The sequence below is a fragment of the Rattus norvegicus genome, chromosome 1 (genome assembly GCF_036323735.1).
Source record: "Rattus norvegicus strain BN/NHsdMcwi chromosome 1, GRCr8, whole genome shotgun sequence".
NCBI classification, from domain to species: Eukaryota; Metazoa; Chordata; class Mammalia; order Rodentia; family Muridae; genus Rattus; species Rattus norvegicus.
This window is the reverse complement of record NC_086019.1, coordinates 121,043,792-121,059,188: the sequence shown is the minus strand read 5'-3', so window position 1 is coordinate 121,059,188 and position 15,397 is coordinate 121,043,792. Positions and strand designations below refer to the sequence as shown.

The following is a 15,397-nucleotide window of genomic DNA, read 5'->3' as shown; positions in this document are numbered from 1 at the left end:
CATCAGTCTCTCTCTCTCTCTCTCTCTCTCTCTCTCTCTCTCTCTCTCTCTCTCTCTCTCTCTCTAAAAGCATCTGGGATTTTATCTTTAAAAATTAGATTTGACAAGGTTGCATTATTGTAATGTTTTGATATTTTTCTTTATTTTTTTCCCAGTTTCCCCGCCACAAGCAACCTATGACATCCCCTCTCCTCCCTGCTTCTGTGAGCCTGCTTGAACATCCACCAGACCAATCCTGCCTCACCACCCTAGCATTACCCTATGCTAGGGCATTGAACCTTCACTAAACTAAGGGCGTCCCCTCCCACTGATGCTACCTAAGGCCATCCTCTGATACATTTGCGGCTTGGAGCTCTGGGTCCCTCAGTGTGTACTGTTTGCTTGGTGTTTAGTCCCTGGGAGCTCTAAGAGGTCTGGTTAGCTGCTATCGTGGTTTTTCCTATGGTGTTGCAAACCTCTTCAGATCCTTCAATCCTTCCCCTAAATCCTCCATTGGGTCCCAGTGCTCAGTGCAACTGTTGGCTGAAAGCGCCCGCATCTGTATTGGTCAAACTCTGGCAGAGGCTCTCCAGAGACAGCTATATCAGGCTCTTGTCAGCAAGCACTTATTGGCATCAGTGATAGTGTGGCCTTGGTGGCAGCATATGGGAAGGATCCCTAGGTAAATGATGTTTGTTTAAAATTTAATGGGTTTACAGTTTACAAATAATCACAAAATGTTTTTTAATTTGATGTAAAGTTTTATCTGAGTACTTCATAATTTATTGGGAGTATATTTATGGCTGGAAAACAAGTAAAAGTATATTGCATGGAAAATTGATAAGTACTATGGAGTCTTTGGCTATTGAAAATGGCTTAGGGATAAGAAACATACTCAGAAGGCCATGTAGGGCATAATGTGAAAAGAGGCACTCAGTCCTAGATGCCCCTGTGTGGGGGAAAGACTGGGTTGGAAGTTGGGAAGGAGTGGGTGGGTGGGTGACGGAGCACCCTCATAGAAGCAGGGATGGATGAAGAGGATAACATTTAAAATGTAATAAAGATGATCTCCAATAAAAGAAAAAAAAGAAACTCATGCTCACTTGTAGAAGCTGGTGGCTGATAATTAAACACTAATTTAAAAGAATGAATATCATAGTTAGAACATATGTTTACTTGTATGTTGCCTTTTAACTGAAAAATTATTTTGTTAAATATGAAAAAGTACAAATATCATGAAACATTATAATGCTGAGCTGAATTTTATTTAAAGAGAACTTCATAGGAAGAAAAGCAGTGTCAACTCACCAGACTCCCCAGAGTTCCCAAAGACTACGCCAAAAAACAAGGAGCCTCATGGGCTCATTTGTGGTCTCAGGGACATGAGTCTCAGAGATCTGCCTTGTATGTACTCCTTGGGAAAGGATGTGCTAAATCCCGTTGAACTTTGATGCCAAAAGGAAGAGGATGCTTTCATCACAAATGCCGATATACTATACACACAAGGAACAACAGATCCCAGGAGGTAAGGTATTTCTCATGATGGCCTGAGTTCATTTTAGAGAAAAAGTAATATATGTTTATGTCTTTGTATCTTAATAATATGTAACTATATTTTGATTTTACGGGATAACATTGAAATTATTGACTTGAGGCTCGAACGACACTTTAAAGTTTTAAACAGGGTTCATTCTATGAAAAAATAATAGGGTCTTTTAAATTTGTATAGTATATAATTTTATTATAATTTGGTTGTGAGACTGTGGTGACAAGGCGTGGAATGCAGTGGTTTCAATGAGATGTCAATGATTAGCTACTAATTTTTAACCATTTGACTCGTGGTTGATGATTGTTTGTGGAAGGTTTTGAGAGAAGTCTCTCTGCTTCCTCTCTGTGGTTTGAGATATAAGCTGCTAATTCAGCAACCTGCTGCTTACCACTAGAGATACAGAAAGAGAAGAAATACTATTTAGCCACTACAATTTCAATTTTATTAATATTTTTGTTGTTGTTGCAAACAAATACTAAAATGTAATTATGGCTGTAAGTAAACTCATAGTAGACTCTCTGACTATGCCTCTCAGTTGATAGATATGTGGGCACTTGCCAATGTGAATGATCTTTTTCACAAAAAAAGAAAATTTTTAAAAGTAATTAATGAGCAACGTCATTTTCACATTTACAAATCAAGTTAAAAGTACTCAAGATATATTGACTTTCATATTAATCATATAATTCAAGAAATAGAAACAAAATGTTTACTTCATATTTGAGCTCAACCTACTCTACAGAATGAGACACTGTCTCACAAGTTCCAAAAAATAAAGGGATATGAATAAAAACAGAAATTAAATAAAGGAGAAAAGCAAGAGGAGACAGAGGAGAAAAAAGTGGAGTAAGGGAAAAGGAGGACTCCATTAATCAGAGACAATGGAAAGCTCATAAAAAGTGAGTTTCTTCTTCACTGCTTCACAAAATGGGAAACAAAATTATTCATAGGAGGGGATATGGAGGCAGAGTTTGGAGCAGCAAATGAGGGATCCCCGTTGGAGGCAATAAAGGACTGAAAGATCTTAAGGGACTTGCAACCCCATAAGAACAACCATGGCAAAAAACCAGAGCTCCCAGGGACTAAAACTACTGAAAGACATGGACTGACACATGGCTCCAACTTCATAAGTAGCAGAAGAAGGCTTTGTTGGGCACCAAAGGAAGGAGAAGCCCTTGGTACTGCCAAGGGTGGACTCTCACTATAGGGGAATGTTAGGGGGAAGGCAGGAGTGGGTGGATGTTGAGGAGAACACCCTTAGAGAAGAAGGGAAGGGGGATGAGATAGCGGGCTTATGTCCAGGAAAACAGGAAACAGAATAACATTTGAAATATAAATAGAAAAATCCAATAAAAACAAACAAACACACAATAATATGATAAAACTGGAATTTCTTTCCGCGTTTTCAGTGTCCTAATCACACTTTGATACACAGTAAATGTATAAAATGCAAACATTTAGGATTCATTTTCTTGTTCATAAAACCATATATTATCCTTGTCAATTGTGTTTATTGTATAAAATCTGGAAGACAGAATATCCCTTATTTAAAAACCATTAGTTTTGACCAGATAGTTGGCAGATTAAGATGAAACACAGTATATTTAAATCCAGTTTACTCTGCACAGCATCTTACTGGCCAGAAAAAAAAAAGCCATTAAAGCAAACATTTCCACTATAGATAATAAATTAGTATAACTTATGGCATACTTGTTACCAAGTATCCTCTGACAATTTTGATAAGTACAATACTACAGAATTGTAATCTCACAGGCTTTTTTACTAATAGGAATCAATAATTAAAAGTTATCTTTGAAACGAAGATTGCAGAAGTATCTTTTCATCAAGCTTTAAACTTCTCCAGCATTGGCAGAAGATTCAGAGGCTCTGATCTGCAGTAGCCCAGCCTGTTTAAGAGTGGTCATCCCTCCCGGCCCGCAGCAGCTCTCTGCTCCCAGACCCGGTGAGAGAGAGACCCAACCGCCTGGTCAGGTGGGCACTCCTGAGGCTGCAGAGCGGAAGAGACCACCAACACTGCTCACCCCTGCCCACATCCCTGGCCCAAGAGGAAACTGTATAAGGCCTCTGGGCTCCCGTGGGGGAGGGCCCAGGAGCGGCAGGACTTCTGCGCATGAGACACCGCCGGAACCTGAAAGAAACAGACCGGATAAACAGTTCTCTGCACCCAAATCCCGTGGGAGGGAGAGCTAAACCTTCAGAGAGGCAGACAAGCCTGGGAAACCAGAAGAGACTGCTCCCTGCACACACATCTCAGACGCCAGAGGAAAAAGCCGAATACCATCTGGAACCCTGGTGCACTGAAGCTCCCGGAAGGGGCGGCACAGGTCTTCCTGGTTGCTGCCGCTGCAGAGAGCCCCTGGGCAGCACCCCACGAGCGAACCTGAGCCTCGGGACCACAGGTAAGACCAAATTTTCTGCTGCAAGAAAGCTGCCTGGTGAACTCAAGACACAGGCCCACAAGAACAGCTGAAGACCTGTAGAGAGGAAAAACTACACGCCGGAAAGCAGAACACACTGTCCCCATAACTGACTGAAAGAGAGGAAAACAGGTCTACAGCACTCCTGACACACAGGCTTATAGGTCAGTCTAGCCACTGTCAGAAATAGCAGAACAAAGTAACACTAGAGATAATCTGATGGCGAGAGGCAAGCGCAGGAACCCAAGCAACAGAAACCAAGACTGCATGCCATCATCGGAGCCCAATTCTCCCGCCAAAACAAACATGGAATATCCAAACACACCAGAAAAGCAAGATCTAGTTTCAAAATCATATTTGATCATGATGCTGGAGGACTTCAAGAAAGACATGAACACACTTAGGGAAACACAGGAAATCATTAATAAACAAGTAGAGGCCTACAGAGAGGAATGGCAAAAATCCCTGAAAGAATTCCAGGAAAACACAATCAAACAGATGAAGGAATTAAAAATGGAAATAGAAGCAATCAAGAAAGAACACATGGAAACAACCCTGGATACAGAAAACCAAAAGAAGAGACAAGGAGCTGTAGATACAAGCTTCACCAACAGAATACAAGAGATGGAAGAGAGAATCTCAGGAGCGGAAGATTCCATAGAAATCATTGACTCAACTGTCAAAGATAATGTAAAGCGGAAAAAGCTACTGGTCCAAAACATACAGGAAATCCAGGACTCAATGAGAAGATCAAACCTAAGGATAATAGGTATAGAAGAGAGTGAAGACTCCCAGCTCAAAGGACCAGTAAATATCTTCAACAAAATCATAGAAGAAAACTTCCCTAACCTAAAAAAAGAGATACCCATAGGCATACAAGAAGCCTACAGAACTCCAAATAGATTGGACCAGAAAAGAAACACCTCTCGTCACATAATTGTCAAAACACCAAACGCACAAAATAAAGAAAGAATATTAAAAGCAGTAAGGGAAAAAGGTCAAGTAACATATAAAGGGAGACCTATCAGAATCACACCAGACTTCTCGCCAGAAACTATGAAGGCCAGAAGATCCTGGACTGATGTCATACAGACCCTAAGAGAACACAAATGCCAGCCCAGGTTACTGTATCCAGCAAAACTCTCAATTAACATTGATGGAGAAACCAAGATATTCCATGACAAAACCAAATTTACACAATATCTTTCTACAAATCCAGCACTACAAAGGATAATAAATGGTAAAGCCCAACATAAGGAGGCAAGCTATACCCTAGAAGAAGCAAGAAACTAATCGTCTTGGCAACAAAACAAAGAGAATGAAAGCACACAAACATAACCTCACATCCAAATATGAATATAAAGGGAAACAATAATCACTATTCCTTAATATCTCTCAATATCAATGGCCTCAACTCCCCAATAAAAAGACATAGATTAACAAACTGGATACGCAACGAGGACCCTGCATTCTGCTGCCTACAGGAAACACACCTCAGAGACAAAGACAGACACTACCTCAGTGTGAAAGGCTGGAAAACAACTTTCCAAGCAAATGGTCAGAAAAAGCAAGCTGTAGTAGCCATTCTAATATCAAATAAAATCAATTTCCAACTAAAAGTCATCAAAAAAGATAAGGAAGGACACTTCATATTCATCAAAGGAAAAATCCACCAAGATGAACTCTCAATCCTAAATATCTATGCCCCAAATACAAGGGCACCTACATACGTAAAAGAAACCTTACTAAAGCTCAAAACACACATTGCACCTCACACAATAATAGTGGGAGATTTCAACACCCCACTCTCATCAATGGACAGATCATGGAAACAGAAATTAAACAGTGATGTCGACAGACTAAGAGAAGTCATGAGCCAAATGGACTTAACGGATATTTATAGAACATTCTATCCTAAAGCAAAAGGATATACCTTCTTCTCAGCTCCTCATGGTACTCTCTCCAAAATTGACCATATAATTGGTCTAAAAACGGGCCTCAACAGGGACAGAAAGATAGAAATAATCCCATGCGTGCTATCGGACCACCACGGCCTAAAACTGGTCTTCAATAACAATAAGGGAAGAATGCCCACATATACGTGGAAATTGAACAATGCTCTACTCAATGATAACCTGGTCAAGGAAGAAATAAAGAAAGAAATTAAAAACTTCTTAGAATTTAATGAAAATGAAGATACAACATACTCAAACTTATGGGACACAATGAAAGCTGTGCTAAGAGGAAAACTCATAGCGCTGAGTGCCTGCAGAAAGAAACAGGAAAGAGCATATGTCAGCAGCTTGACAGCACACCTAAAAGCTCTAGAACAAAAAGAAGCAAATACACCCAGGAGGAGTAGAAGGCAGGAAATAATCAAACTCAGAGCTGAAATCAACCAAGTAGAAACAAAAAGGACCATAGAAAGAATCAACAGGACCAAAAGTTGGTTCTTTGAGAAAATCAACAAGATAGATAAACCCTTAGCCAGACTAACGAGAGGACACAGAGAGTGCGTCCAAATTAACAAAATCAGAAATGAAAAGGGAGACATAACTACAGATTCAGAGGAAATTCAAAAAATCATCAGATCTTACTATAAAAACCTATATTCAACAAAATTTGAAAATCTTCAGGAAATGGACTATTTCCTAGACAGATACCAGGTATCAAAGTTAAATCAGGAACAGATAAACCAGTTAAACAACCCCATAACTCCTAAGGAAATAGAAGCAGTCATTAAAGGTCTCCCAACCAAAAAGAGCCCAGGTCCCGACGGGTTTAGTGCAGAATTCTATCAAACCTTCATAGAAGACCTCATACCAATATTATCCAAACTATTCCACAAAATTGAAACAGATGGAGCCCTACCGAATTCCTTCTACGAATCTACAATTACTCTTATACCTAAACCACACAAAGACACAACAAAGAAAGAGAACTTCAGACCAATTTCCCTTATGAATATCGACGCAAAAATACTCAATAAAATTCTGGCAAACCGAATTCAAGAGCACATCAAAACAATCATCCACCATGATCAAGTAGGCTTCATCCCAGGCATGCAGGGATGGTTTAATATACGGAAAACCATCAACGTGATCCATTATATAAACAAACTGAAAGAACAGAACCACATGATCATTTCATTAGATGCTGAGAAAGCATTTGACAAAATTCAACACCCCTTCATGATAAAAGTCCTGGAAAGAATAGGAATTCAAGGCCCATACCTAAACATAGTAAAAGCCATATACAGCAAACCAGTTGCTAACATTATACTAAATGGAGAGAAACTTGAAGCAATCCCACTAAAATCAGGGACTAGACAAGGCTGCCCACTCTCTCCCTACTTATTCAATATAGTTCTTGAAGTTCTAGCCAGAGCAATCAGACAACAAAAGGAGATCAAAGGGATACAGATCGGAAAAGAAGAGGTCAAAATATCACTATTTGCAGATGATATGATAGTATATTTAAGTGATCCCAAAAGTTCCACCAGAGAACTACTAAAGCTGATAAACAACTTCAGCAAAGTGGCTGGGTATAAAATTAACTCAAATAAATCAGTTGCCTTCCTCTATACAAAAGAGAAACAAGCCGAGAAAGAAATTAGGGAAACGACACCCTTCATAATAGACCCAAATAATATAAAGTACCTCGGTGTGACTTTAACCAAGCAAGTAAAAGATCTGTACAATAAGAACTTCAAGTCACTGAAGAAAGAAATTGAAGAAGACCTCAGAAGATGGAAAGATCTCCCATGCTCATGGATTGGCAGGATTAATATAGTAAAAATGGCCATTTTACCAAAAGCAATCTACAGATTCAATGCAATCCCCATCAAAATACCAATCCAATTCTTCAAAGAGTTAGACAGAACAATTTGCAAATTCATCTGGAATAACAAAAAACCCAGGATAGCTAAAGCTATCCTCAACAATAAAAGGACTTCAGGGGGAATCACTATCCCTGAACTCAAGCAGTATTACAGAGCAATAGTGATAAAAACTGCATGGTATTGGTACAGAGACAGACAGATAGACCAATGGAATAGAATTGAAGACCCAGAAATGAACCCACACACCTATGGTCACTTGATTTTTGACGAAGGAGCCAAAACCATCCAATGGAAATGAGATAGCATTTTCAGCAAATGGTGCTGGTTCAACTGGAGGGCAACATGTAGAAGAATGCAGATCGATCCATGCTTATCACCCTGTACAAAGCTTAAGTCGAAGTGGATCAAGGACCTCCACATCAAACCAGACACACTCAAACTAATAGAAGAAAAACTAGGGAAGCATCTGGAACACATGGGCACTGGAAAAAATTTCCTGAACAAAACACCAATGGCTTATGCTCTAAGATCAAGAATTGACAAATGGGATCTCATAAAACTGCAAAGCTTCTGTACGGCAAAGGACACTGTGGCTAGGACAAAACGGCAACCAACAGATTGGGAAAAGATCTTTACCAACCCTACAACAGATAGAGGCCTTATATCCAAAATATACAAAGAACTCAAGAAGTTAGACCGCAGGGAAACAAATAACCCTATTAAAAATGGGGTTCAGAGCTAAACAAAGAATTCACAGCTGAGGAATGCCGAATGGCTGAGAAACACCTAAAGAAATGTTCAACATCTTTAGTCATAAGGGAAATGCAAATCAAAACAACCCTGAGATTTCACCTCACACCAGTGCGATTGGCTAAGATCAAAAACTCAGGTGACAGCAGATGCTGGCGAGGTTGTGGAGAAAGAGGAACACTCCTCCATTGTTGGTGGGATTGCAGACTGGTAAAACCATTCTGGAAATCAGTCTGGAGGTTCCTCAGAAAATTGGACATTGAACTGCCTGAGGATCCAGCTATACCTCTCTTGGGCATATACCCAAAAGATGCCTCAACATATAAAAGAGACACGTGCTCCACTATGTTCATCGCAGCCTTATTTATAATAGCCAGAAAATGGAAAGAACCCAGATGCCCTTCAACAGAGGAATGGATACAGAAAATGTGGTACATCTACACAATGGAATACTACTCAGCTATCAAAAAAAAACGAGTTTATGAAATTCGTAGGCAAATGGTTGGAACTGGAAAATATCATCCTGAGTGAACTAACCCAATCACAGAAAGACATACATGGTATGCACTCATTGATAAGTGGCTATTAGCCCAAATGCTTGAATTACCCTAGATCCCTAGAACAAACGAAACTCAAGACGGATGATCAAAATGTGAATGCTTCACTCCTTCTTTAAATGAGGAAAAAGAATACCCTTGGCAGGGAAGGGAGAGGCAAAGATTAAAACAGAGACTGAAGGAACACCCATTCAGAGCCTGTCCCACATTTGGCCCATACATATACAGCTACCCAATTGGACTAGATGGATGAAGCAAAGAAGTGCAGACCGACAGGAGCCGGATGTAGATCGCTCCTGAGAGACACAGCCAGAATACAGCAAATACAGAGGCGAATGCCAGCAGCAAACCACTGAACTGAGAATAGGTCCCCTATTGAAGGAATCAGAGAAAGAACTGGAAGAGCTTGAAGGGGCTCGAGACCCCAAAAGTTCAACAATGCCAAGCAACCAGAGCTTCCAGGGACTAAGCCACTACCTAAAGACTATACATGGACTGACCCTGGACTCTGACCCCATAGGTAGCAATGAATATCCTAGTAAGAGCACCAGTGGAAGGGGAAGCCCTGGGTCCTGCTAAGACTGAACCCCCAGTGAACTAGTCTATGGGGGGAGGGCGGCAATGGGGGGAGGGTTGGGAGGGGAACACCCATAAGGAAGGGGAGGGGGGAGGGGGATGTTTGCCCGGAAACCGGGAAAGGGAATAACACTCGAAATGTATATAAGAAATACTCAAGTTAATAAAAAAAAAAAAAAAAAAAAAGAGTGGTCATCCCTTTCTTTCAATATGATATGAATTAATATATTGCCATACTTATCTGCTCAGTCATATATTGAACCAAAGTTAGCCACACAGGGATAGCTTCTGAAAATAGTGCTATTGAATAGGAAGCTGAATATTCACATATGCATTCAAAGTCACGTTTTATTTATGCAAAATTTTCCTTCCTTAATCATATTACACAGGGCAGATTGTCCAAATTCAAAGCACACTGAGTAATTCCTTATGCATTTCCCTACCCCAGGTCTTGCAGAGAAGGATATTACTAAGTCAATATCATATTTACATTTATTGAAAACTAAATGAATGTACAAACATTAACATTCAGGAGCTATTCTACATTTTTGTTTATGGCTCATTTGCATATTCATTGCACATCAGAATCACCAATTTTTAAAGTTGCATAGTGATGTTGAGTGATGCTTCTGCTTATAAAAAGTAATGCTGCTCTGCAAAATTATTTCTCAGAAATCATGTCAGGATTTACATGTAACTGCAGATCTTGAGAAATATACAGCCTTTATTACCTACATACCTCTACACATACACAGAGAGAGAGAGAGAGAGAGAGAGAGAGAGAGAGAGAGAGAGAGAGAGAGAGAGAGAGAGAGACACCCACACAGACATAAGTTGGGACTTAAGAACAGAGAGACAGTGTTTCAGTGATAGAGAGAGAGAGAATACATACACACACACATAATTAGCATTAATGAAATCTAGCTAACTGTGGTGGCATGTGAGTTTACATGTAGCACTTAGAAGTCCGAAGTTAATAAATCTCTGAGTTAAAAGACAGCCCGTTCAAGAAGTGAATATCCATTCCAGCTAAATCCAATGAGTAAAACTTTATCTAAAAGGTAATCAAACAAAAAGTAAATGTCTCAAAGCAAAAATTTTGAAAATAGAAGAAGAAATCATCATTGAATGACAAACCAATGCTTTTAGTATATAGCAAATGTTATGTTAATGGTAAGTGTTTCATTTACATGAACACATAGGAAACTTTAAAAATCCACCTGATCAAGTAAAATCTAAGGCATAATATTAATAAAGTAGCATCTGTTATTCTTTAGTGATTTCTCCTGATATTACAAGTATCTAGTACTTTTGTACATTCTGTAATTTTGTTACATTTTTCCGAAGCTCTCTTTCTTTTTTGTGTATAGAGATCTAAATGTGAATATAAATCAATACCCTGTAGTCATCATTGCCCAGAAAGCACCTTGAATTTATCCCTGACCTATTTATACAGGGGTTGTGAAGACCAAGCGCTTTCATTCTAGCAATAGTACAGCTTAAAGATCACATCTGCCTGCCTTGTGTCATTAGCTTTCGAAAAGATTTTGAATCTCTGCAGCCTAGTAACCATGCACGCATGCGTGATTGGAGGGTTATGCTAGCTCACTAGCACAGACTGGGGGCGGGTTCAGTGTGATTACTTAAGTCATGCAGCAGGTCCTGCTCAGAGAAGAGGCAGACATAGATGCCTGTCACAAGCACCCTAGGACTGGTCAGCAAGACAATGCAGCAAACAAGGTCAGCTCTTTCAAACCCCCAAAATATTTTCATAGGTAGATAAGATTTTTTTCACACTAAATATTTCAGATTTGTTGGGATAAAAGATTATTCTCTAGATCTCAAGCATTTGACTCTGAAAAGTCAGATCAGAAAGCTATCAGATCAGGTCCTTGCTTCCTTTGTCCTGTCTTGTGTTTCCTGCTGTGCCCCACCCCTTGAGCTGTCAATCTGACCTGTCACTTCAGGTCCCTTCTCTTCCAGGGTGAACATTAGCATTTCAAAGAGCTGCCCAAATTGTGGATTATTGGTGTGTGGGAGTAATGGCAGTCAGGAAAATAAAAAGGACATTTAAGTTTGTGTACGGATTTAGCATAAAAATTACACCCATAAAGGAAGTTACAGTGGTATCTCAGTATCTGCCATAGACTGAATGATATGAAGGGATTAAAATCATTTTGAGAGTTAAGATACAGATTCTCATCAGAGGGAAGGAACACAATAGATGATGTAGTTTGTACCTCCCAGTTTCTGAATAGTTGGGTCATCAGGTAAGAATGGGTTTTGATGTTCTGATAGTTATAATAAAGGATAGAGGTTTCCCAAATGGCTGTAAAAAAGAGTAGTGGGCAGAGTGTATTTGGTTTTGTGAACTGCAAGCATGTGGAAAGGTGCTGCACCTTCCAGCACGTTTCCACATGTGTGTGTGTGTGTGTGTATATATATATATATATATATATATATATATATGTGTGTGTGTGTGTGTGTGTGTGTGTGTGTGTGTGTTTGTGTGTACATATACATGCACAAAAACACACACATACTCACATACTCACATCACATACACTGCATAGAGTAGTACAGAATAATAAACCATTTTCTTCTGTGATCACGTAAGGTGATCTAGTTTGAATGTTAAGACAATACTTTAGTGTCTTTCGGTATATGTTATTTGTTAATATGTTTTTACTTTTAAATCTTGCCCAGATTCAATAATAAACTGGTGCAATGGAAGTAACTTTCTTTGGATATGTAATCTATACTTTGTTTTGATCCATTGATTTGGATGAACTTTATAAGATATGCAAATTATAAGGCAGATTTGTTTTTGGTTCTTTTGTGCGGTTATGTTTTTTTGGGGGGGTGGCTTGGCTGTCCTCCATCAGATAAATCCACAAGGGTGTGCCTTTCTTTTGTTTCTGTTTCTTTGTATTCTTTCTGGGCTTTTTGGAATTATATTTTGTTTTTCATTATAAAATGGTGTTGTAATTTTAGTGAAAATTGATTTTTGTCCCAATTTTTCATTTCCATTTTAATTTTTTATTTATATCACAGTTATATTTTTCCTTTTTTAAAACTCTTCCCAGTTTCTCCCCACCTGTCCCTTCCAGATCTCTTCCCTTTCTGGCTTTTATGAGGAAAATTACACCCAAGGGATAACAACCAAACATTAACAAAATGAAATATAGTAGGATATTTAAAGAACATATTGAGGGTGGGCAAGGCACTCCAACAAAGTAAAACGAGCAGACACAAAAATCAGAGACCCAATTTTTAACACACTCAGGTATGCCATAAATATACTAAATTGCATGCTCTACGATGTGTAAGAGGAAAGAATGCAGACGGGTAATAGACTTTGAGACACAGATTTACGCACAGGCACGCCCTATACTTTTACCTATTGTATTTTGTTTTGTATTTCAAAATGCTGTTTGGGTTTCAGATTTAAAAAAATAATTTATAAAATGCATGCCTATTTTGATCCAAGCCAACATCATTCTGAGGGTTTCCTGAGGCTGTTGGTCCTAAAGAGGTGTTAATTAATACAGAAATAACAGAGTAGCACCATTCATTATAGTTTTTGTTACTTCAGCTATTACACAATACAATTTGAAATCTGGCATGATGATAGCTCCTCAACTTTGTTTACTGTTCAGGTTTATATTACAGGGTATCTTTTTTGTCTCCATATAATTTTACAACATTATTTTTTAATTTCTGTGAAGGATATTATTGGTCATCATTAAATATATGCATAGGTAATACATATGTAACATTTTATATAAAATGTTGTTATATAATATATATTATATAACAGTATTATATATAATGTTTTTTTTTTCTTTCCTTTTCTTTTTTTCGGGGCTGGGGACCGAACCCAGGGCCTTGCACGTGCTAGGCAAGCACTCTACCACTGAGCTAAATCCCCAACCCTATATATACTGTTTTATAAATGACATTATTTACATAGTTTGTTCCTCAAAATATTTGTTATTTCTGGACATGGCTTTTCATTAATTTTTTCACCCTGTTACTTTGCTGAAAGTAATTTTAATCATTATCAGGTTTCTGCTTCCACATTTAGAAACTTTTATGCATAAATAATATCTTAGTCAAAGGAATCTCCTAATACTTTGCTGAATAAGACAGGAAGAATGAACTTTCTTGTCCTGTTCCTGATTTTAATAAAAAAAATTGAATTTCTCACCATTAAACATGATGCTCCCTCTGTTTTTGTTGTCTGTTGTCTTATTTTTCTGAAATATGTTCTGTTTATCCTTAGCAGTGACCACATTTCAATGGAAGGACACTTGCTACCCCATTAGCCATCTATGTCAGTAAGAATGTGTGCAGATAGAGTTGGAATAACAAGAAGCCCTCCTCTTCCTTTCTTGAATTTTTGCTCAGTCTTGTGAGGGGCACACATGTAATTCTAACTATAGGAGGCCATGTTTACAATAGCCAGGCCATTTATAGAGACATTCCAAGGCATTAGATCCTGTCCTCTAGTTTTTACCCAATATAGGGACATTTAGAATCCCCAACTGTGTCAGAGTACTGACTATTGCTTATTCACTGTCCTTTATGTAGATATGTATCATTGTGCCAACAAAAACATTAGTAATAAAATTGTTATCTACAGAAATAATCAGCAGCACATGCCAAAGGACATAACAGAAATATTTAAAAGGGAATTTGACAAAATTGATATTTAGTAAAGCAATGTTAGTGTGTTCTCTGGTGGGATCTTTAAAATCCCTAGCCAAGTTTATTGATCATGTTTGTAGTATCATTCCTGAATTCTCTCCTGTAGAATTGACCTCCCTCTAATTAATAATTTGATAGTTAAGCACAAAATTCTCATTACACAGTTGAAATGTTAATGCATTTTACTAGGCCAGTCATTATTGTAGCATATAAGGATTTTTAATGGATAAGAAAACCATTATTTTTTCTTAATGGAGCCTCAATAGTGTTTTCTAGCATTATAAAGAAACTTTGCTGGATAGCACAAGGTTGAAAACTCTATGTCCAGCAAAGAAAATTTATTTTGTGTATACATCATGATCTTACCTCGAAATCTCCTGGAACAAAGTGATGTTCTTTTCCAGTTTCCCTTTTGTTCAATTTTATTGGTTTTTATTTTGAAAGACACAGCATTAGGATTCAAAATTTTTTTTCAAAATACCATTGAGTTCATATGATTTTGATGTCTACTGCTTTGAATAAAACCTTCCATGAATGTGATATCTATAATCAGTTAGACTCCACCATATTAAATTAATTTCTCCTTTAGGAACATTTGTATTTTGGAAATAGCTTCACGGTTAGAGATGGTAGATTGTGTTTAGTTCTTTCTCTCAGTAATGGGAGCCAATTCACTTTACTCTATGGAAACCATATGCATGCTCTCATGATCTATATAAGATCACATGTGAGTTAGGTCTGTTATATCTAAAAAAATGGTTCCTTGGTTACATTCTTTCTATTTCCACTTGCTCTTAGTTTTCACAAAACACAAAGAATCATGAGAGATGAAGGGAAAGTTTTGATAGAGAATTTGAATTTATGACTGAGTTACCATATCTCTCTTATTCTGTACACATTCTTCAGGTATGTGTCTGCCTTTGTTGCCATCAATAAGAGAGAGTAGCTTCTGTGATCATGGCTGAGCAATATATTATTTAAAGGTAATAACAGAATA

The 15,397-nt window shown here is 38.2% G+C and overlaps 1 long non-coding RNA gene across 1 annotated transcript in view; it reads left to right on the top strand.

Annotated features, from left to right (window-relative positions):
* Positions 1–15,397, top strand: part of LOC134483413 (uncharacterized) — a 723,689-nt gene that overhangs the window by 458,147 nt on the left and 250,145 nt on the right. The window contains exons 37-38 of the long non-coding RNA XR_010060293.1: positions 1,253–1,504; positions 15,307–15,383. This is a non-coding gene — a long non-coding RNA (uncharacterized LOC134483413). The remainder of the gene's footprint in view (positions 1–1,252; positions 1,505–15,306; positions 15,384–15,397) is intronic.